Source organism: Thermobia domestica, chromosome 6 (assembly GCF_964235325.1).
Source record: "Thermobia domestica chromosome 6, izTheDome1.hap1.1, whole genome shotgun sequence".
Taxonomy (NCBI): domain Eukaryota; kingdom Metazoa; phylum Arthropoda; class Insecta; order Zygentoma; family Lepismatidae; genus Thermobia; species Thermobia domestica.
Genome location: NC_137459.1, coordinates 9,442,053 through 9,466,325, shown reverse-complemented (window position 1 = coordinate 9,466,325; position 24,273 = coordinate 9,442,053). Strand labels below are relative to the sequence as shown.

General features: G+C 35.0%; 1 protein-coding gene across 9 annotated transcripts in view; it reads left to right on the top strand.

The window, feature by feature from the left end:
* The window catches only part of p120ctn (adherens junction protein p120), a 360,526-nt gene that overhangs the window by 134,691 nt on the left and 201,562 nt on the right, over positions 1–24,273 (top strand). The window lies entirely within an intron of this gene.

Sequence of the window (24,273 nt, the reverse complement as noted above, 5' to 3'; positions counted from 1 at the left end):
GTATCTCCTTGGTACTATAAGGGGGAGATTTTTTTCCATCATTTTTTCAATATCTAGCACCGTTTGCAAGATTTGAGCGTACTTGTGGTTGGAGTTTCTAATTCATGTACGATCAGTTTTTTCTTTCTTCTTGCATGCAGTATGTAGGCCTAAGATGCGAATACATTACACACACAATTAATTATAATGTCAGTGATATATGGTGTTCATTAAGCAAAACACTCCATACAGAAAAGATTCATCTTAGACTGGAGAAATGGTTATCCTTCGTTTTTCATGATCACTTGGCCATGAAACAAACGCCTGGGAGATATGTAACCTTATATACAAATTTGCGGTGTTGGAATGTATAATTCGCAGGATATGATGTTTTTTTTAAATAACTCTTGCAGTGTACCCCTAAAAATACAATAAAGAAAGAACGGCCGTTTTTATATCGAATTAGAACTGGATAATCTGCACTACATTTGCAATCGATCAGTGAAAACGGCATCTTTCTGGAGCTGTGGCTTCCGAGACATATTTGTCAAAAGAATTGACCACAAAGATATAAACGTCAAATCCACGACGTCGAATACGGAAAAACGACACGAAACAACTTCTACAACGATCAATTATATATTTCGAAGTATCCATAGCTCTTTCGTAGTGTTCCTGATAACGCTTTCATTGTGTTCCTCTAGTGTGAAGCTGATATCCTTTGTTTGACCAGAGCGTATGCTACGCAAGTCCATAGTCGAACTCCTAACAGGGTCCAGGCTACCACTAATGCGTCAAATTAATAATCTTGTCATTACTCACCAAGGACGCCGATCCTGGGGGACCGGGGGGCCCGCCCCCCAAAGCTCATATGGGACCTTTATTGTATTTATGAATGTACAATATTTGGCATAATTTTAATATGAGGATTTTAAGACAAATTGTGTATATATATATATATATATACCTTCTGCATCTGAATGCCCCCCCCCCCCATTTACAGAGAAATTGGCGCCCTTGCTACTCACTCTTTCGAATGTTTTAGAAGTTATTCTTTTCGTTTATTGCATCATCTTATGAAGTAATTAGTGATCGTTTTTGAAATTGCGACATGATTTTAACACTTTTACGTAGCATACTATACGCACCTTTGTGTCATAATTGGTTTTACGTTCAATATTTTTTGGCACGGTATTTAATAAGATGGCTAGTTCGAAATTTAATAAGATAGCTGGTAAGTCAAATAGAAGATTTGCAATGACTTGCACTTTTTAACGTAACACTTTACACATACTGTACAAGATATTCCAAAACATCAGCAAGAGCTTCTCTTTTTAGTTTTTTCTACTTTTTTTAATCGTTAAGTTTTCGTGCCGCCAAATGGCAAACTGATAAAGACAGAGCACTGTCGCGAAGCAACTTGTTCAAAGACTTTAAAGAAAAACAATTGTGTTCAGTAAATTAACACTTTCATAAGCTAAAGAAATTTCGGTGAAAAACAACAGCTACACTGGTCACATTCAAGTGAGTGGGTTGAAAATGGAGGCTCCATAAATGTCTTCTTCCAATACCTTCTGAGTGGAGGAGCTATTTTAATACAATTTTCTGTGAAAGAGACCTTGTTTAATGGGGGCCATAGATACACACACATTTGCATGACCAACCTGCATGAAAGATTTGTTTCATCATGCATGAATTTTTCACCCAGACACGTACCAAGTTGCTGTCCAACTTACTAGAAGAATGAATCGGAGGAAATAGTCACGTGATTTCGTCTGCTGTTTTGATTGGCGGACCTAAATATAAAACAATCAAGTTGCATGAACGAGCCCATACACGGTTGACATGCATGAAGAACGGCAAAACCATCATTCATGTTTACAGATGATTTCAACGGCGCCGACTTTTTGAAATTTGTGTGGGTGCACATCAATGGGTAGACGTGTTACATGTTTTCAGGGAAGTCTCGATATTTTTGATTGATTTCCTGTTAATTAAAATCTTTTCTGAACACTGTCATAAAGGGCTGTGCTCGATTCTATTCACAATATAGTTCCTTTTCTTATTGTAGGGATTGCCTTTGACTAGGCCAGAGACAGATAAGGAAGGGGGGAGTGTGTTGCTTGGATACCTTTGCACAAACAAACTTTTAGAAAGGAAATTCATAATCTATTGAAGGCAATAATCCGTGCCAATTTTTTTTTTATTTAGAATTTTCTTCATTGTTGAAATGGCTTGATTGTTAAAATGAATATCCAAACCTTTAACAATGGAACCGTTTCAACGATGAAGAAAATTCTAAATAAAAAATCGGCACGGATTGTTCCCTTTAATAGGTTATCATGTCCAAATGGGTAGAGGGGGATATGTATTTACACTGGGTCCAATTCCCCGTCAAGGTACTTCATTTTTACCATTCCCATCTTTTCTTTAATTTCCTGTTCACAATCTAGATCTTTGATGATAATAATAATGCCTAGATATCGAAAGTTGTCACTCATTTTATTTACTTACCTGGAACTTCCATAGGTCTTCACATCTTCCATCATTCTAAACACAGCTAAACAAAAGAGTAGTTTTTTTTTTCTTTTTACAATTTGGAAACGAATGATCGAATATGTGTCTTCTTCAGTGCATATGATGTAGTTTAGACATTTGTATATTGGTTTGCTTCACTTGAAGTTGCTGACAGTAATTTTTTAGAAAAAAATTAGCGTCTCTCTTCAGAACCAGGCTAATAGGGGTCGTGGGCCTACAGTTTAAGGTGGAATTCCAACTACCATGATGCGTACAATGCTCTTCCACCTGAAATCGAACCCAAGACCACGCACACCAAAGGGGCATGGGCTGGAAACTAAACCAGCGAGCAAGTGTTTGCTGGTGATAGAACCTATGCTATTTTCTATTAATAAACGCGTTACTTTTCTTTTCAGCTACAGCCGCTAATAGTGAGATCAAGAAACAGCTGCACACTTCTGTTTTTAAAGAGCTTTACATTCAAAATGGTACGAGGATTATTCTAATGCCCCGACTTTCAGTAAAGCTATCAAGAGATACAGAGTTCGTGGAAATCTGTTTTAATTTTACTATCTGGATTGATAAATAAAGTTACAGAACTATTCAAAGAAATAAGGTAGACAATACTTTTTTGAATCTGGCTTGTATCTTCTTCAAAGTTGCTTTTAACCAGGAAATTTGATACTACTATTCGTCATGATATTACGGAACTCACAATTTAACTCAAGCAATATTTTCCTCTGGTGCTTAGGATCTCGGGTTCGATCCCAGCCCCCGCCAAGTGAACTTTTTGGTGGACAAACACCATGTGCGTGGGTTTCCTCGGCATTCTCCCGTTTCCTCCCACTTTCTTAATTCCACCATTTCATTCATTACTCATCACCACCGCCTCTTTCAGCCTAACCGGCATAACCGTGGGACGTAAAACTCAAAGGTTTAATATTTTTCAAGCAATATTTTAAATTAATTTATACCTTATTTTATGTATGAACGTGTGTGAATGGGAAATGTTGTCACTCCGCCCAATATAACTTATTTTGTCAATGATTAGTGATGATATTGAAAATTAGTGTCTCCAAAACTTTTTCATTCACCTATCATTACAATTTGTCGACGTAGTGGAAATTATTGGATTGACAGCACTGATGAATTGTGTTACTAGATATTATATACATGACACGTGTTCCCTTTCCATATTTACTTAGCTGCTACGCATTTCCTATTGTTTCTTAAATTATAAGGGGAGAATATAATAAATTTGTTTTTTGCTTTTGATCCACCATTGTGAGGCTATTAGGGTGATAGTTCGGTTAAGGGATGGGTAATTCAGATCTAGTGAGCAAGGAATAACGGTGATAAAAAGTAAATATGGTTATCACAAATCACTTTAGTGATTGATGTCTGGCTGGCCAGAGGTCTTTGTAGTATGCCAAGCCAAAACAATTAGTTGTTTTAGACTGAAGATGCAAAAAAAAAAGTATTAAGTTCTGCAATTCAGGATAAAAATGTACTTGCAGAGACGACAAAATTAGTATGGCTTGTCCCTTATTTTTAACACAACTGTACAAATGTTAAATAAACTGATGAGTTAAACATGATGATTCTTAGGAAAATTTCCTTAGTTTTTGTTTTGTTTGTTTGTTTAGAAAAAAACTAGATGAATTTATCCTCTATGGATGTGAATAGTGACCGTACCACGTTTGGTCAATCTGCCTGTAAAATCCATAGAACCATCTGCCCGTTTTACGAGAATGTCGTTTCGATATATGATGTTCCAAATATTGTTCGAACGGCACTAGAACAGCTTGAAATAATAATAATAAAAAAGCGGGGGAAGAAAAAATCACTGAAATCTATTGCAGCAATAAAACTTTTGCAAACCCTCATGCAGAGTAGAAGGCCATTTGGCATTCGAATTCCAGTTATTGCTGTCGTTCTGAAGGAATGGAAAGTTTTAAATAGAGATACAACTCCTGGAAGACTGATCCGTGTTTCTATAGAACGGAGCTTCTAACATGAGTCTTATTTTTTTCCTCATACCAGGCGACCATCTGGAAATACGTAACTGCACTAGTTATCTTTACAAATACACGGTTGGCAAGTGTGTCAATATTGCCCAGAGGGGATATATATATTCAATTCTTAAAAGAAACAAACAAAAAAATATCTCCCAAGAATGTGTATTGTGTGGTTTCGGTTTCTGTTTTTCGATTGTGGCTTAGAATTACCCATCGAGATTAATAATATCCAGGTTTTCTGCGACCTCTTGTTTTACTATAGTAGACTCTACAACTAGTAAAGTACCCGGGCCCGATGGGCGCAACTATTCCAAGGGGGTGATTTTTTTCAGGAAAAAAAAATCCGTTTTTCCCGAATTTCCCGGTTCAGGTGTATGATACAGACATATGAGTGATACCGTTAGAAAGGGCACATTATACTAAGGAAAATGACGTTTGAACCATGGCTCAATTAGTAATGACACAGTAATTATATATATAGACCCCCCTCGCCGCTCTCTGGTATAAACTGGATTCAGTAGGCGATCCAAAAGGAATCGGACATTTTCTGCAATGTATTTTGTTTGTATTCTTATCCCCCTCGCCGTTCTCTGGTATAGACTGGATTCAGTAGGCGATCCAAAAGGAATCTGACATTTTCTGCAATGTGTTTTGTTTGGACTCTTTTATTTTGTCCGTTCTACAGTATGGACTGAATTCACTATGCGGATCAAAATGGCGGTTTACTGATTGGGATCTAGGCTCAAAGTACGGAATAAGTTTTACGTCAACACAGAATAAAGTGGTGCAGTATATTAAAATAAATATGAATAAAAATAACAAAATTTCAAATGACATGCGTGTGTGTGTTTCATTTGTTGTAGGTAGCTTTTATATATACTATAATAATTGGTACTAGGAGAAACTGCTAAATAGGCAGAGCCCTGATTTTTTGCAAAAAAATTGGATAAATTGGTGGAACGGAGAGAGAAATCACTGAATCTCAATTATGTGGAGAGATGAGAAAGGACCCACGTATACATGTATGTATAGTTTATCACTATCAGTGTACGTTTATACACTATTTATATACAAAACCTCTACACTTATGCTATTGAACAAGCGATAAATCGAATATATAGCATGTGCTGTAAGCCATGAATGATGGCGTTAAGCCGAAAAGAAGAAAAAAAACAAGAAAATTGCATGCAGGCAGTTGAACAAAGTTATCTAATTATATAAACTATGCATTATTTTAGAATGGAAAGTCTTTCTTCGTTCTTTTGGGTTTCAAATTTTTCTCTGACTTCATTGAAATCGGAAATGCTGCTCGGCAAGTTTTTCTGAATAGAAAGCATCGCTACCGCAAATACTTGCCGCTTTATTTTCTTTAGGGTCCATAAACACCTCTCTCCTTCGACAATATGCATTTTGTTAGCATTTCTTTGTATAAATATACGGTACAAAAAGTCCATTTTCAGAAACCGCGTATTTTTGTCTGCTGTTCTAGTATAAATAAGCATGAAATCTAAGATGTTTTCCTTCGAAAATGAAAAAAAAAAATAGTTTAACATTCCAGCAAATTAGGCTAAAGAAGACAGATGGGTATTGGAAGTGAATGATTTGATATTAATTTTTTATGCTCTCCGCCGGAAATCGAACACGGGATCATGTGCACGAAATACACAGAGCTAGGAATTAGACCAGTGGTAAGACATTTTCTTCTTCGAGACTCGATCGACCCCTCCCCCCAGACTGGATATTTTTTTAAAATAAACTTATCCCAGGAATTTTCACCTTTGTATTATAAATGTTAAATAAAATATATTGACTTCGAACGACCGTCCCCCAAACTTTCAGCCTGGATCCGTCCTTGCTACCACCAGACTTACATTTGTTCTTTGCGAGTTTGTGTTTTGTGAATAACTTCTTTCTTCCAAACGTCTGTATCTCCCTCACCCTATCAATTGAGTCAAGCGCTGCTAAGCGGAAGAATTCGTAATTATTATAGAAGCTGACCAGTTGCGGAAGAAGGTGCAACTGCAAGCGGGCAATACGGGAAGATAGGAGCGATGCAAGAATAAATCCACTTCCCCATGTTAAGAGATAGGAGCTCGCTGCCATATGCTCAATGTTACTGCTTCCAGTGGCAACGCTCACTGCAACTGAAAATGTAAATCACTCTCTTTCTCTCAGTTTTTTAATTGATTTCTTTAAAGAAATGCATCAATACTGTTTTGCGCTCAAAAACAAAGGTTTATTTTTTTTTACTGATACCAATACTTTAATGCTTAAAAATATTTTTAGTATTAAAAAAAAGTATCCGGTTGCTCAACCATGCAACATATAGTACGAGCCGCCGCTGGCTTCGCCATTTCCAGAATTCTAAAGCAACCCACTTTCATTTTTTTCTCTTTGAAATTGTCGCTTAATTCCATCTCTTGTCACGTCACTTCCTGAAGAACGGATTCTTCAGACACACACACTGTACCACGCATACCATCATTTAATAATCATTTCATAAAGAATTTCAGTGTTTCTAGTTAGAAACGAACGGCCGTTGATTACGTTTACATCGAGATTAACCGTGATAGTTAAGCATTGTTTGATTTCGCTGTTTGTTATCTAGAATTGAAATCAAATGAGTGATTTTTCTGGATGAAATCCTCCTTTTAGTATTTTTCATCCAAGCGCACATTCGGGTGATGAACCAGTTTTGTATGAAGGCCACACTCGCCTGACGTTCTGCTACTGGTATGTAAATAATTGAGGCGGTTTCCGGGAAAGATACCACAGCACGAACTGCGCTACACAATGACCATGTGCGGTGGGTTGCTTGTGTGTTTTATTGTATGTTACATGTACCAATGTGTATATTTTATATAATCAAAATTTAATAATTTTCAAAGAACGAAACAAAAATAAAACGATGTTCCAACCATACTGACTTGATCCCTAACAGAGTTAAATATCATGATCATCATAAATATCTGTGATCTCTAGTATTTGTTGCAAGTTACAAGATTCCATTGACTACCGCCCTCTTATATTTTGACGTAACAATTGTCCTGTGTAGTTTCCTTCCCCTTCCTCATTTACCTTCTTTGATGCCTTCTGTTCCTTATATTTTTTACTCAAGTAATACCCTAATCATTTTCTAAATCTCTAGCTTCAATCTCTGGTGCTCTTCGCTCCAGTCTTCACCGACCAATCAGATTGCCTAACAGAAAAAGAGTTGAGTTGATTTTGAGTTTAACGTCCCTTTCAGGAGCGAGGCTGTATGAGACGGGACCTACCAATTTACGTGAAATCCGAACCACATGAGCTCCCGCTTGGAATCGAACCTGGTTCTCCCACGCCGAAGGCGCGTATGCTAACCGCTTAGTGACAAAGTAGCTCTGCTTATCAAGAAAAAGTTTGAGGCTCTGTCGTCTCGGAAAGAGGTGCTTTCTTCCAGTGGCGTCTTTAGCGGGTAGGCACGAACCTACCCAAAAATTTTGAAAAATATATTATATGAACGACGCTAAAAGATACAATAAAGAGTAAACATATTTTCCATTATTTATATTAACAGTAGATAATTATTTGACAAATAGCATCAACCAGTACTGTAAAAGTAATTTCCTACTGTTATTAATCAATCATATGTGTATATGTAGCCATAAACGATGGAGCTGGCCTACCCAAAATTAAAATCCTAAAGCCGCTCCTGCTCTCTTCTTGCGTCGTATCCCGTCACAAAAATTGAATGAGTTGCGCAAGGTACACATTCCACAAAACAAACTAAACTGAAATAGTTTTGTTCCTCGTAGGTATCTACCGCTTGAGAAGAACGAGGAACACGTTTCTTAATTTTAGGTGATCTACATTGAGGTCTATGGAAACGTATGAGTGCAAAATGAAACTTATATTTCTGGAATGTACTCATTTTTCCATCCAGAATCAAAGTTGAAGTTCTGAAATGGTTCCCTTTCCAACTCTCATTCAATTGAGGGGCCGTGGTGACTCAATGGTAGAGCGTTCACGTCTGGTGCATAGGGTCCTTGATTCCATCACAGCTCGCGCCAAGTGAACTTTGTGGTCTACAAACACCGTGTGCGTGGGTTTCCTCGAGATTCTCCCGTTTCCTCCGACTTTCTTCATTCCACCATTGCATTCATTTCTCATCATCATAGTGTCTTTCAGCCTAGCCGGCATAACCGTGGAACGTATAACTCAAAGATGTCATTTCATTTCACTCATTCAATTGTTTCCTCTTGTCTGCTCGTTGTCAACCATACCAACCGGCATAGCCTACTTGTTTTTGTTTGTTTGTTTGTTTAACCCAGCTAATTTTCTAAATCTTCTTCGCAGCCACATTTGAGACTTCCATTCTTCATTCTATCGTTCCTTTGTAATACCAATGTTTCTATCTCGTACACTGAGAAAAATCTGTTATCCAGACAGTGGTATATTATACAAATATACGGATTCCATATGTTTACTACGCAAATCTGTACGGAGCATATGCTACGCATATATTACATACGTACTACCTTTTTTCCCCGCTTAGATGTTACACCATGCCTCTGCAAGATGTCTGACATTTAACATATTTTCATATATTACATTCGTATGTTACAAACGTCAGCCATATGTTATATACGTCCATCTGTGAGATCTTTGCCGCGTATATACAATCCTTTCTTTCATAGGGGAAGCACGTAAGTAGTAAAAAATGGATCGATCTGGAACAGTTTTAGCCAACTCACAAGCCACTGAGAAAATGACCACCGTGCACCGTGAGCCCACGGTCTTTTACGACCTCCATTTTAGGGGTGAATTCGTTCTCTTTTATGACCACTTTTTAGGGGGTGTACTCGTTCCCTTTTATGAGCATATTTTCCAACCCCTATGAACAAACAGCAGAACATCAGACTACGTAACATAACGAACATACAAAAGAGCAAATTGAACTCGTTCCCTTTTATGAGCACTTTTTCAACCCTTATTTTAACATAGGAGATAACACATAAGATTACGAACACATAGAAGAGAAGATAACACATAAAACTACGCAACACACAACAGAACAGATAATACATAAGAATACGTAACATAACAAGGGTGTATTCATTCATTCTCTTTGATGACCATTTTTCCACCCCTAATGAAATTACATAGGAGAGCAGATAATACATAAGATTCGTTCTCTTTTACGACCTCTATTTTAAGGGTGAACTCGTTTTTCAACCCCTATTTTGAACATTTGAACATAGCAGAAATGACATAAGCATGTCCTCAAACTACTGGCCATCGTGAACAAAAGGTCAAACTCGAAAACGAAACAACATATTGAGGTGCTGTTTCCAAATCTAGTAACTGGTCATCAACTACTACAAGTTCCAAAAATAGTGGTCATCGAGGTCAAAGGTCACAGTACTTAAAACCTAATTACTCGAAAATGGAGCCACATACTCAGGTGCTGTTTCCACATTTAGTAATCGGTCACCAACTACTACATGTCCCAAAATTAGTGATCATCGAGGTCAAAAATCAAAGTACTTAAAACCTAATAACACGAAAACGGAGCCAAGTATTGAGGTGCTGTTTCCACATTTAGCAATAGAACATCAGGTACTACAAGTTCCAAAATTAGTGGTTATCGAGGTCAAAGGTCAAAATACTTAAAACCCAATCACTCGAAAATGGATCCACATATTGAGGTGATGTTTCCATATTTAGTAATCGACCACCAACTACTGCAAGTTCCAAAATAGTGACCATCGAGGTCAAAGGTCAACATACTTAAAACCAAATAACTCGAAAATGGATCCATATATTGAGGTGCTGTTTCCACATTTAGCAATAGGTCATCAGGTACTACATGTCCCAAAATTAGTGGTCATCGAGGTCAAAGGTCAAAATACTTAAAACCCAATAACTTGAAAACGAAGCAACGTATTGAAGTGCTGTTTCCAAATCTAGTAATACGCCATCAACTACTACAAGTTCCAAAAATAATGACCATCGAGGTCAAAGGTCAGCATACTTAAAACCTAATAACTCGAAAACCGATCCACATATTGAGATGCTCTTTCCACATTTAGCAATTGGTCATCAGGTACTACAAGTTCCAAAATAATGATCATCGAGGTCAAACGTCAAACTCGAAAACGGATCCACATATTGAGATGCTGTTTCCAAATCTAGTAACTGGTCATCAACTAGTACATGTTAAAAAGTACTGATCATCGAGGTCAAAGGTCAAACTCGAAAATGGATCCACATATTGAAGTGCTGTTTCCAAATCTAGTAATTGGTCATCAACTACTACAAGTTCTAAAATAATAACCTTCCAGGTCAAAGGTCAAATATTTAAACGCAAATAACTCTTAAATGGATCCACGTATTGAGGTGCTGTTTCCAAATCTAGTAACTGGTCATCAACTACTACAAGTTACAAAATAATGACCATCGAGGTCAAAGGTCAAAATACTTAAAACCCAATAACTCGACAACTGAGACACATATTGAGGTGTTATTTCCAAATCTAGTAACTGGTCATCAACTGCTACAAGTTCTAAAATCGAGAGCTTGTAAACGGAGCAACGGATAAATTTTGTACAAAGCAGAAAAAGTGAAAGAGGAATAAATTTGAGTGGTCTATTGAATTTTGTACCAACGAGAAATGTCATTTTTTCTAGACCATGTTCTAATATTTAAACAAACGAAGGGTGAATTTGAGGGACCTATTCAATTTTGCATCAACGAGAAATAATTGCGTATTTTAAACAAACAATCGGATAAATGTAACCGGCTCAGAAGCTCAATACTATTTTGTACTCTTGAGTGAGCTTTCCAATTTTGTAGCAAGAAGGACCATTTTTTAAAAAAACTAACTCAGAATTTCATTTCATTTTTGTAATACTCAAATTTGGATGAAGTGTTTAGTTTTGTACGAACCAGAAAAACTTGATTGGATTATTTCCTTAGGTACCAACTGGAAAAAGTGAAGGACCATTATTCAAATAAACGAAGGAATAGAGTATTTAGTTTTTGTACCAACTAGAAAAAAAGAAGTGAAGTATGAATAAAATTTAGGTGGACTATTTTCTTTTGTATCAATCAGAAAAAAAACGAAGAAGAGCCATTTTAACAACTTCATAATTTCGATGTTCTACTTTTTATACCAACGAGAAAAAATGAACTAGCTGAATATACGAAAGAATAAATTTAAGTGACCTATTCAATTTTGTACCCATGAGAAATGGCTCAGCAAAAGGCGAAGAAGGGCTATTTTAAACAATGAAGTATTTAGTTTTGCACCATTTTGGAGTATTCAAATAAACAAAGGAATTATAATTTGTGTCAACTCTAAAATCAATTAAACGAAGTAATGCATTTGAAAAACCGAAGTTGAGTATTTTATACCATTTTGTATTATTTCAACAAACAAAGGATTAAGCAAAATAAAGGATCATTTTATATCATTTTCAACTAGTCTATTTAATTTTGTAGCAACCAAAGGATTTTCACGGAAGAACAAAATTGTACTAATCAGAAAAACCGAAGAAGACCCATTTTAACTAACTGAGAATTTCTGTACCTTTTTGTACTATTTAAACAAACGATGGGATAAATTTGAGTGACCTGTTTTTTGTACTAACCAGAAAAATCGAAGAAGGTACCTTTATACTAGCTCAATGAACGAAAGAACAAATTTGAGTGTTCTACTTTTTATACCAAACAAAGAACCATTTTGTACTAATCAAATAAACGAAAGAAAAAAGTGAAAAAAAGACCAATTTAACTAGCTCAGAATTTATATACGTTTTGTTTAGGTGTCCTACTTTTTGTACCAGCGTGAAATGTCTTTTTAACCAGCTCAGTAGTATTCAAATAAACAACTAGTTCAGAATTTCTGTACTTTTGTGTCATTCAAACAAATGAAAAAACCAAGCAGGAAAAGAAAAGAATTTGTACTGACCAGAAAAGGCGAAGAAGGATCATTTTATACCTTTATGTGCTATTTAAAGAAACGAAGGAATAAATTTGAGTGATCTATTCAATTTTATACCAATCAGAAGAAAAGCAAAGAAGGGCCATTTTAATTAGTTGAGTATTATTGTGCTACACAAATCAACAAATGAATAAATTTGAGTGACCTATTCAATTTGGTATCAACAAGAAATACCATTTTAAATAACTCAGCATTTTATATCTTTTTGTGCTATTTAAATAAACGAAGAAAGCGAAAGAGATCCAATATAGCTAATCAAATAAACGAAGGAATAAATTTTTGTAACCTATTCAGTTTTGAAAAACAAGCAGGAAAAGGAAAGAATTAACATTTTGTACTAATCAAATAAACGAAAGAATAAATTTTGAGTGGCTTAAGCAAAGAAGGTCAATTTGTACCTTTTGTGCTATTAAAACTGAGTGACCTATTCAATTTTGTTTGCAATTAAAAAAAACTGAGAAGGTCTATTTTATGTACATTTTGTACTACTCAAATACCATATTCTGCTACTCAAACAAACGACGGAATAAGCTCAGAATTTCTATACCTTTTTGTGTTATTCAAATAAACGAAGAAATAAATTTGTGTGACTTATACCAACCAGGAAGGTCCATTATACCATTTTTGTAACAATCAGAAGAAAACAGCTCAGAATTTTATACCTTTGTGGTGTTACATTTGGTATATGTCTGTGCCATCCAGAGAACAATTTAAATTGACTCTCACAGACAATTCAGTTGCCACAGTCCAATGTTTGTAATATTACAGTACTACAAATTGATCCAGTTAACAGTTCAAGTTCTTCTATTCATTCACAAACAAATGCATATGCTACAGTGGGCTCAGTGTTCATTTACAGAATTAAATAATTGTTTATCTTTCTCTAAAAACATTTCTACTATTTTGTTGATATAATAATCACACTCTGTAATGTATTCATATACCAGATTAAATTTTTTCTCCAAAGTATAAGTGTTCTTAATATTACAACTTTTAAAATGCTTCTTTAAATAAAGTTTATAGATTTTCTGGCTCAGAATTTGAGTTGTCTATTTAGTTTTGTACCAACCTAAGAACAAGGGCGAAGAAGGACTATTTTATAATTTTACTACTCAAATAAGCAATGGAGTATTTAGTTTTGCACCATTTTGGAGTATTCAAATTAACAAAGAACTTATAATTTGTGTCAACTCTAAAAACGGCCATTTTGTATTATTTCAACAAACAAAAGAAAAAGCAAAAAGGACCATTTTAAACTATTTAAATAAACGAAGGCATAAACATGAGTGAGACCAGAGAAAAACCGAAGGAGGTCCATTTTAACTAACTGAGAATTTCTGTACCTTTTTGTACTATTTAAACAAACGAAGGGATAAATTTGAGTGACCTGTTTTTTTGTACTAACCAGAAAAATCGAAGAAGGTACCTTTATACTAGCTCAATGAACGAAAGAACAAATTTGGGTGTTCTACTTTTCCATTTTAACTTGCTGAGTATTTTATACCATTTTGTACTACTTAAATAAACGAAAGAAAAAGCGAAAAAAGACCTTTTTAACTAGCGCAGAATTTCTGTAACAAGAAAGAAAGCAAATATATGCCATATTAACTATTTAAATAAACGAAGGGATAAATATAAGTGATCTATTCCATTTTGTACCAAGGAGAAATGTCATTTTTATCTAACTTAGAATTTCTAGTGCATGTTGTATTATTTAAACAAAACGAAGGGCTAAATTTGAGAAAGCGAACGTGAACCATTTTACTCAAAATTTGGATGGAGTATTTAGCTTTGTATGAACCAGAAAAAATGTAAAGAAGAACCATTTTAACTAACTCAGATCTTTATACCATTCTGTACTATTTTTTGTACCAATCAGAAGAAAATCAAAGAAGGGTTATTTTAACTAGCCAAGCAGAAAAAAGGAAAGAATTAACACTTTGTACTAACCAGAAAAGGAGAAGAAGGATCAGCATTTATTGGGGTGTCCTATATCTTTTTTACCAACGAGAACCATTTTTAATTGACTTAGAATTTTATACCTTTTTGAAAAATTTGTATCAAATCGAAAAAAGCAAGGAAATACCATTTTAAATAGCTCAGCATGTTATAGCTTTTTGTTTTTTTGGTCTACCCAATTTAAACAAACAAAAGAATAAATTTGTCTGACCTATTCACTTTTATAGCAAGCAGAAAAAGGAAAGAAAAATTTGAGTGGCTTAAGCAAAGAAGGTCAATGGTAACTAGCCTATTGAAGAATGAATAAATTTTGTTTGCAATTAAAAAAGCGGAGAAGGTCTACTTTCTATACCAAGCATAGAAAAACAAATTTGTTTGAGCTATTCACTTTTATAGCAAGCAAAATAAGAAAAATAAGTGAAGAACGAATAAAATTTGGATGGCCTATTTTTTCATGTACCATTTTGTATTACGGGTGGTCTATTTCATTTTTGTAACAATCAGAAGAAAACAGCTCAGAATGTTACACCTTTGTGATGTTATATTTTTGTGTCATCCAGAGAACAATTTAAATTGCCTCTCCCTTCACTAAGAAAGGCTCATAAAATATTGAACGTGAGATTTAACAAACCAGAGTTGAGTCATAATTGTGTAGAACAGACTCCATAGTTATTTCCGTAACATCATGCATGGCCATTTTTGATCACAGCAGAAGAAGAGATTATATCAAAGTAAGAAAAGCAGATATTTAAACAACGTTATGAATGCGTTACCTAACAGGTGTATTGCCTATTGCTCAACGATTCAATTATTTATAGACTTTCTTTCCTCGTCTAAGTCAAAAAAGACAAATATATATTTTTGCATTTATGTATTTTATTATAATGGAATATAAGTTTATGGAGTATATTTGGAAATAATAGAACATACATCACGATGTTGTATTGTTTTGAAACATATTATTAAACACGGAGAATGCATAGAATGCTTTTTTTCTAGGTATATAAATAGATGTATCACACTTGATTTGTTTTTGCTGAAGAGCAGAAAAAATGACTAGCAAGGAGATTGTTTATGTTTCACCTAGAGAAAAAGAAATTCAGCGTGAAAACGAGAAACCCATACTGTTAATCGAGCCGTCTGACCCCGATTTGCCAGATGAATTACGTGATAAAGTGAGAATAATATATCCAACACAAGAAATAGAAGAAGTGCATTATTTTAGACGCTATAATAGATATAATGATGAAATACTCCCGGAAAGTGATGATGACAGTGTTTCAAATATTACCTGTTTTGAACTGGAAGCTAATGAGTGCGACTGTACTAGTGAAACTATTAGTGATACATGTGTTATACAATTATTTAATGAGTATACACGAAATTCAGTATTATTATGTGAAGCATGTTCTAAACATAATGAGAATGAAAAAGATCACAACTGTTTGCTGCAGTATGATTACGAATTATTGCAAAAGGTGTGGACAATCTTGATTAAACGTGAAATGAGAGAGAAAATCTATAAACTTTATATAAAGAAGCATTTTAAAGGTTGTAATATTAAGAACACTTATACTTTGGAGAAAAAATTTAATCTGGTATATGAATACATTACAGAGTGTGATTATTATATCAACAAAATAGTAGAAATGTTTTTAGAGAAAGATAAACAATTATTTAATTCTGTAAATGAACAATGAGCTCACTGTAGCATATGCATTTGATTGTGTAAGAATAAAAGAACTTGAACTGTTAACTGGATCAATTTGTAGTACTGTAGTATTAAGAATTTAATAGATAACTAACATTGGACTCTGGCAACTGAATTGTCAGGGAGAGTCAATTTAAATTGTTCTCTGGATGACACAAAAATATACAAAATGTAACACCACAAAGGTATAAAATTCTGAGCTGTTTTCTTCTAATTGTTACAAAAATGAAATAATGAACCTTCATGGTTGGTATAAGTCACACAAATTTATTCCTTCGTTTATTTGAATAACACAAAAAGGTATAGAAATTCTGAGCTTATTCCGTCGTTTGTTTGAGTAGCAGAATATGGTATTTCTTTGTTTATTTGAGTAGTACAAAATGTACATAAAATAGACCTCCGTTTTTTTTAATTGCAAACAAAATTTATTCATTCTTCAATAGGCTAGTTACTAGAAATTCTAAGCTAGATAAAAAGGTCTTTTTTCGCTTTTTCTTTCGTTTATTTGAGTAGTACAAAATGGTTCTTATTTGTTTGGTATAAAAAGTAGAACACCCAAATTTGTTCTTTCGTTCATTGAGCTAGTATAAGGGACCTCCTTCGATTTTTCTGGTTAGTACAAAAAACAGGCCACTCAAATTTATTCCATCGTTTGTTTAAATAGTACAAAAAGGTACAGAAATTCTCAGTTAGTTAAAATGGGCCTTCTTCGCTTTTTCTGGTTACTACAATTTTATTCTTTCGTTTATTTGAGTAGTACAAAATGGTATAAAATAATCCTCTCGTTGCTACAAAATTAAATAGCTCACTCATATTTATGCATTCGTTTATTAGACTAGTTAAAATGGTCCTTTTTTGCTTTTTCCTTTTGCTTGTTGAAATAATACAAAATGATATAAAATACTCAGCTAGTTAAAATGATCCTTTTTAGAGTTGACACAAATTATAAGTCCTTTGTTTATTTGAATACTCCAAAATGGTGCAATATTCCATTGTTTATTTGTGTAGTAAAATTCTGAACCAGTTAAAAATGACATTTCAGCATTGGTACAAAATTGAATAGGTCACTTAAATTTATTCTTTTGTATATTCAGCTAGTTCATTTTTTTTCTCGTTGGTATAAAAAGTAGAACATCGAAATTATGAACTTCTTAAAATGATCCTTCTTCGGGTTTTTCTGATTGATACAAAAATAGAACATTTCAGTAGTTCAAAAGTTACATAATGGTCAATTTTCGTTTGTGTAAACAGTACATAATGAGCTAGTTAAAGTTGCTCTTCTTCTCTTTTCTAGTTGGTACAAAAGAAAATAATCCACCTAATCTTCACTTCTTTTTTTCTGGTATTCCTTCGTTTATTGGAGTAATACAAAATGGTATAAAATGGCATTTCTCGTTGGTACAAAATTGAATAGGTCATTCAAATTTATCTTTTCGTTTGTTTAAATAGTTAAAATGGTATATCTTTGCTTTTCTTCTGATTGGTACAAAAATAAAATAGACCACTGAAATTTGTTCCCTCTATTATTTGATTTTCTTGTGATTGATGCAAAAATAAAATTTCGTTTATTTGTGTAGTACAAAATTGTATAGAAATATTGAACCTTCTTCATTTTTTTTCTGGTTCATACAAAGATGAATACTCCATCCAAATTTGAGTAAAATGGTCCATGTTCGCTTTCTTCGTTTTGCTTAAATAATACAAGATGACATATAATTCTCAGCTAGTTAATATGGCATATCTTTGCTTTCTTTCTTGTTACAGAAATTCTGCGCTAGTTAAAATTGGATTTCTTTCTCATTAATACAAAACTAAATAAGCCACTCAAATTTATTCCTTCTTCACTTGTACAAAATTGAATAGATCACACGGGCTTTGTTTAAAGTTATTAAGGCTTAAATATTTGACCATTGACCTCGATGACCATTATTTTTGAAACTTGTAGTAGTTGATGACCAATTACTAGATTTGGAAACAGCACCTCAATATTTGGCTCCGTTTTTAAGTTATTTAGGTTTTAAGTATTTTGACCTTTAACCTCGATAATCATTATTTTGGAACTTGTAGTATTTGATGACCAGTTACTAGATTTGGAAACAGCACCTCAATATGTGGATCCATTTTCGAGTTATTGGGTTTTAAGTATTTTGACCTTTGACCTCGATGGCCACTATTTTGGAACTTGTGGTAGTTGATGATCAGTTACTAGATTTGGAAACAGCACCTCAATATGTGGCTCAGTTTTCGTGTTATTAGGTTTTAAGTATTTTGACCTTTGAACTCGATGGTCATTATTTTGAAACTTGTAGTACCTGAGGACCAATTACTAAATGTGGCAACAACACCTGAATATGTTGCTTCGTGTACGAGTAATTGGGTTTTAAGTATTTTAACCTTTGACCTCGATGATCATTATTTTGGAACTTGTAGTATTTGATGACCAGTTACTAGATTTGGAAACAGCACCTCAATATGTGGATCCATTTAAGAGTTATTAGGTTTTAAGTATGTTGACCTTTGACCTCGATGGCCACTATTTTGGAACTTGTGGTACCTGAGGACCAATTACTAAATGTGGCAACAACACCTCAATATGTGGCTCAGTTTTCGTGTTATTAGGTTTTAAGTATTTTGGCCTTTGACCTCGATGGTCATGATTTTTTAACATGTAGTAGTTGGTGACCGATTACTAAATGTGGAAACAGCACCTGAGTATGTGGCTCCGTTTTCGAGTAATTAGGTTTTAAGTATTTTGACCTTTGACCTCGATGACCACTATTTTGGAACTTGTGGTACCTGATGACCAATTACTAAATTTGGAAACAGCACCTCAATATGTGGCTCAGTTTTCGTGTTATTAGGTTTTAAGTATTTTGGCCTTTGACCTCGATGGTCATGATTTTTTAACATGTAGTAGTTGGTGACCGATTACTAAATGTGGAAACAGCACCTGAGTATGTGGCTCCGATTTCGAGTAATTAGGTTTTAAGTATTTTGACCTTTGACCTCGATGGCCACAATTTTGGAACTTGTGGTACCTGATGACCAGTTACTAGATTTGAAAACAGCACCTCAATATTTGGCTCCGTTTTCGAGTTATTGGGTTTTAAGTATTTTGACCTTTGACCTCGATGACCACTAATTTTGGAACTTGTGGTAGTTGATGACCAATTGCTAAATGTGGAAACACCACCTCAATATGTTGCTTCGTTTTCGAGCTATTAGGCTTTAAGTATGCTGACCTTTGACCTCGATGACCACTATTTTGGAACTTGTAGTAGATGATGACCAGTTACTAGATTTGAAAACAGCATCTCAATATGTGGCTCAGTTTTCGTGTTATTAGGTTTTAAGTATGTTGACCTTTGACCTCGATGACCACTATTTTGGAACTTGTGGTACCTGATGACCAGTTACTAGATTTGGAAACAGCACCTCAATATGTGGCTCAGTTTTCGTGTTATTAGGTTTTAAGTACTTTGACCTTTGACCTCGATGGCCACTATTTTGGAACTTGTAGTAGTTGATGACCTCTTGCTAAATGTGGAAACACCACCTCAGTATGTGGCTCAGTTTTCGTGTTATTAGGTTTTAAGTACTTTGACCTTTGACCTCGATGGTCATGATTTTTTAACATGTAGTAGTTGGTGACCGATTACTAAATGTGGAAACAGCACCTGAGTATGTGGCTCGGATTTCGAGTAATTAGGTTTTAAGTATTTTGACCTTTGACCTCGATGGCCACTATTTTTGGAACTTGTAGTAGTTGATGGCGTATTACTAGATTTGAAAACAGCACCTCAATATTTGGCTCCGTTTTCGAGTTATTGGGTTTTAAGTATTTTGACCTTTGACCTCGATGACCACTAATTTTGGAACTTGTGGTAGTTGATGACCAATTGCTAAATGTGGAAACACCACCTCAATATGTTGCTTCGTTTTCGAGCTATTAGGCTTTAAGTATTTTGACCTTTGACCTCGATGACCACTATTTTAGAACTTGTAGTAGATGATGACCAGTTACTAGATTTGAAAACAGCATCTCAATATGTGGCTCAGTTTTCGTGTTATTAGGTTTTAAGTATGTTGACCTTTGACCTCGATGGCCACTATTTTGGAACTTGTGGTACCTGATGACCTATTACTCCATGTGGAAACAGCACCTGAGTATGTGGCTCCGTTTTCGAGTTTTGACCTTTGACCTCGATGGTCAGTACTTTTTGATGACCAATTGCTAAATGTGGAAACAGCACCTCGATATGTTGTTTCGTTTTCGAGTTTGACCTTTGTTCACGATGGTCAGTAGTTTGAGGACATGCTTATGTCATTTCTGTTATGTTAAAATAGGGGTTGAAAAATATGCTCATAAAAGGGAATGAGTTCACCCCTAAAATGGAGGCCTGCTATGTTATGTAGTCTTCTGCTCTTATAGTGCTATGTGTTATCTGCTCTTCTATGTGTTATCTGCTATGTTCAGAATAGGGGTTGGAAAATATGCTCATAAAAGAGAATGAATACACCCTTGTCATGTTAGGTACTCTTATGTGTTATCTGTTCTGCTGTGTGTTACGTAGTCTTATGTGTTATCTGTTCTGCTGTGTGTTCATAATCTTATGTGTTATCTGCTATGTTAAAATAGGGGTTGAAAAAGGGAACGAGTTCACCCCTAAAATGGAGGCCTGATATGTTATGTAGTCTTCTGCTCTTATATGTGTTCGTAATCTTATATGTTATCTGCTATGTTAAAATAGTGCTATCTGTTATCTGCTCTTCTATGTGTTATCTGCTATGTTCAGAATAGGGGTTGGAAAGAATACACCCTTGTTATGTTACGTACTCTTTTGTGTTATCTGTTCTGCTGTGTGTTACGTAGTGTTATGTGTTATCTTCTCTTCTATGTGTTCGTAATCTTATATGTTATCTGCTATGTTAAAATAGTGCTATGTGTTATCTTCTCTTCTGTGTGTTATCTGCTATGTTCAGAATAGGGGTTGGAAAGAATACACCCTTGTTATGTTATGTATTCTTATGTATTATCTGTTCTGTTGTGTGTTGCGTAGTTTTATGTGTTATCTTCTCTTCTATGTGTTCGTAATCTTATGTGTTATCTCCTATGTTAAAATAAGGGTTGAAAAAGTGCTCATGAAAGGGAACGAGTACTCCCTTGCTATGTTACGTAGTCTTATGTTCTGCTATGTTAAAATAGTGCTATGTGTTATGTGCTCTTCTATGTGTTCGTAATTAACATATGGGTTGAAAAATATGCTCGTAAAAGGGAATGAGTACACCCCTTAAAATGTGCTCGTAAAAGAGAATGAATACACCCCCCAAAAAGTGGTCATAAAAGAGAACGAATTCACCCCTAAAATGGAGGTCATAAAAGACCGTGGGCTCACGGTGCACGGTGGTCATTTTCTCAGTGGCTTGTGAGTTGGCTAAAACTGTTCCAGATCGATCCATTTTCTACTACTCACGTATACTAGTTATACGGAAAGCGTTATAAAAACATAAGGTTTCAGGTGTACGTTTGCTTTAGGATGTTAACTATAGTCAGTGGCGGATCCAGGATATGATCAAGGGAGGGGCTAAGCCATATTTTGCCGTTTTATCCAGTGTAAAACAGGATTCAAGCTCATTCTATCCAGTGTATATCTGAGTTTCAAGAGGGAGGCTATAGCCCTCCCTTGGATCCGCCCCTTGTCTATAGTCGTACGTTAAGTGTAAAAACTACACTTTTTACCATGGAACCTACGTTTTCACGTACATCACATACTTTTTTCTCTGTGTAGAATAGAATACTCCACGTGAAATATATTATGGATCTTTTTCGGAACTTTTTTCTTTTTGTCTAACGGTCAAACAGAATGTATTCTTCTTCTTGCTCAAGTTTTTCGCCATTTCCATCTTTGCTGATTTTCTTCCTAAACGCTCGTCTCCCTATTCCTATCCTTCCATTTACTTCCCATTCACATCAGATCTTCATAATAATAATCCTTTCTTTTCCTAAAGACTTCTCTCTCCCTATCGTTGCACTTAATTCCTAAAACATTTCAGATTCTCACCAAGCTTCTTTCGCCATTCTTATCTCTGCTTTTACTATCCTTCGATGTTTAGAACGTCACTTCTAATTTCTAAAACTAATCTCTTGCTCTACTTTTCTACTCTTAGTGTTCTTACTGCACACATTTTTCCCTTTTTTTCTTTAGAAGTAAAGATAAAAAATAAAATAGAGTAAGTTTGTCAATAGTTACAAGGAGATATTAGTTCCATACTGGGGGCTGCGGTTGCTCAATGATAGAGCGTTCACTTCTGGTGCATGGGATCTCTAGTTCGATCCCAGCTCGCGCCAACTGGACTTTGTGGTGGACAAACACCGTATGGCTGGGTTTTCTCGGGGTTCTTCTATTTCCTCGTACTTCATTCGTTCATTCCACAATTCCATTGATTTCTCATCGTTAACTTTAGCCTAACTGGCATAACCGTGGAACATATGACTAAGAATTAATTTCATTATCTGCATACTGTATCTGTTTTGAAAGAATTATGATAACCAAAAGAAAAAAAAATATGCTTTTGCAGCCTCTTACCAACATGGTTGCGAAGAACACACACCAGTAGGTTTTATTGGACAAAATTGGGTTTTATTAAATTTTGTACTCAGTCAAAGCTGCATTCTTACTTAAAATATCTTCTAAGCATTCATGCTCTATTATACACATGAAACTAAGAAATTTTCTTGTCTCACAAAGAGAATCCGTGAAGCTCTCTTCGCGTATAGTGGGATACACTTTGTGCCATTAACATTCGCATATATTTCGAGTTCTAGAAACAAAGAAGTATACATTTTTTTAGAGTAACAAAGTGGGTAATTCTACGTAATATAGAAAGTATCCCTCTTACACATAAAATTCAGATCCCTGGGACTGAAGATTCCTTTAGGTTCCATCAAAACAAGTCGGGCCCTGAGGTAGTACCACAAGGTCAAAAGTCAGACATAAAAGAAATACTTTATAAAATGGGCGTATTTTTTAAATAAAAAATGTTTGTTTTGGAAGAACTAAAATGTTGATTTTTTTTTTTTTTTAAGGAAAAGAAAATCATTCCGGTTGTCAATTCGCTTCCTTACAATAGATTTTATGATTAAAGGGCTCTGTAACATAGATAACTGTACTATATACTTTAAATACTCCACTAGATATGCAAGAAAAAAATTGAGAGTTTCTCGATCTTTCTAATGCAGCTCTGTGCGTTTTTCTGAGTGTGATTATTCAAGTAGAGTTGAGAAAAATACAGCTGTCGGGTGTTCTAAAATGGCTCCCACGGACCACATAGCATTATTCTACAAGTCAAAATAAAGCAATATGCGGTATATATATATTTGTATACCTTCCGAGTGCTCGTCTGGACACGAATGCGTCGTCGCCATGTGGCAACGTCGCAAATGAAGAACCAGATATTAGATCTACCGATCTAGCACATAGTTATATCGATTCTTTCCAGATTGCAGCTGTAAAATCGATATAGATTGACATTAGCATCACTTATTGTAGTAATCGATTCAGCTGCTTGTCGTATTCGTAGAGTGATGCTAATGGCGCCAAGTTAATCCGCGACGTTGCCATCTTGTGGAACTTTCATTCCCCTATAGTGGCTGAAGTAGGCCCCGGAATGGCATACCATCATAATTTTCGGTTTATTTTGGCCTGTAGAATAGTGCTCTCGCTATTTTTAGAACACCAGATATATATATATATATATATATATATATATATATATATATATATATATATATATATATATATATATAATCAACGATCCAATTGCATGCTGTCTAACGTCACAGTTCTTTGCTCCCCTTCGAAACTGAGCTACACGGAGAGAACAAGCAGTTCTCTCATATGGGAAGCATATCTGTAATATAGATAGTGGTGACAAACAACTGCAGAATCGATTTTTTTTAAATGTCAGAGTACTCATACTTTGTCAACGATTGTTTATGGCATTCTTCAAGTTAGTCTTATGCCCTATTTGCTTTACCTATCGCCCTGGGCCGCGGTGGTTCATAGAGGTCCCTGGTTCGATCCCAGCTCGCACCCAACTGGGTTTTT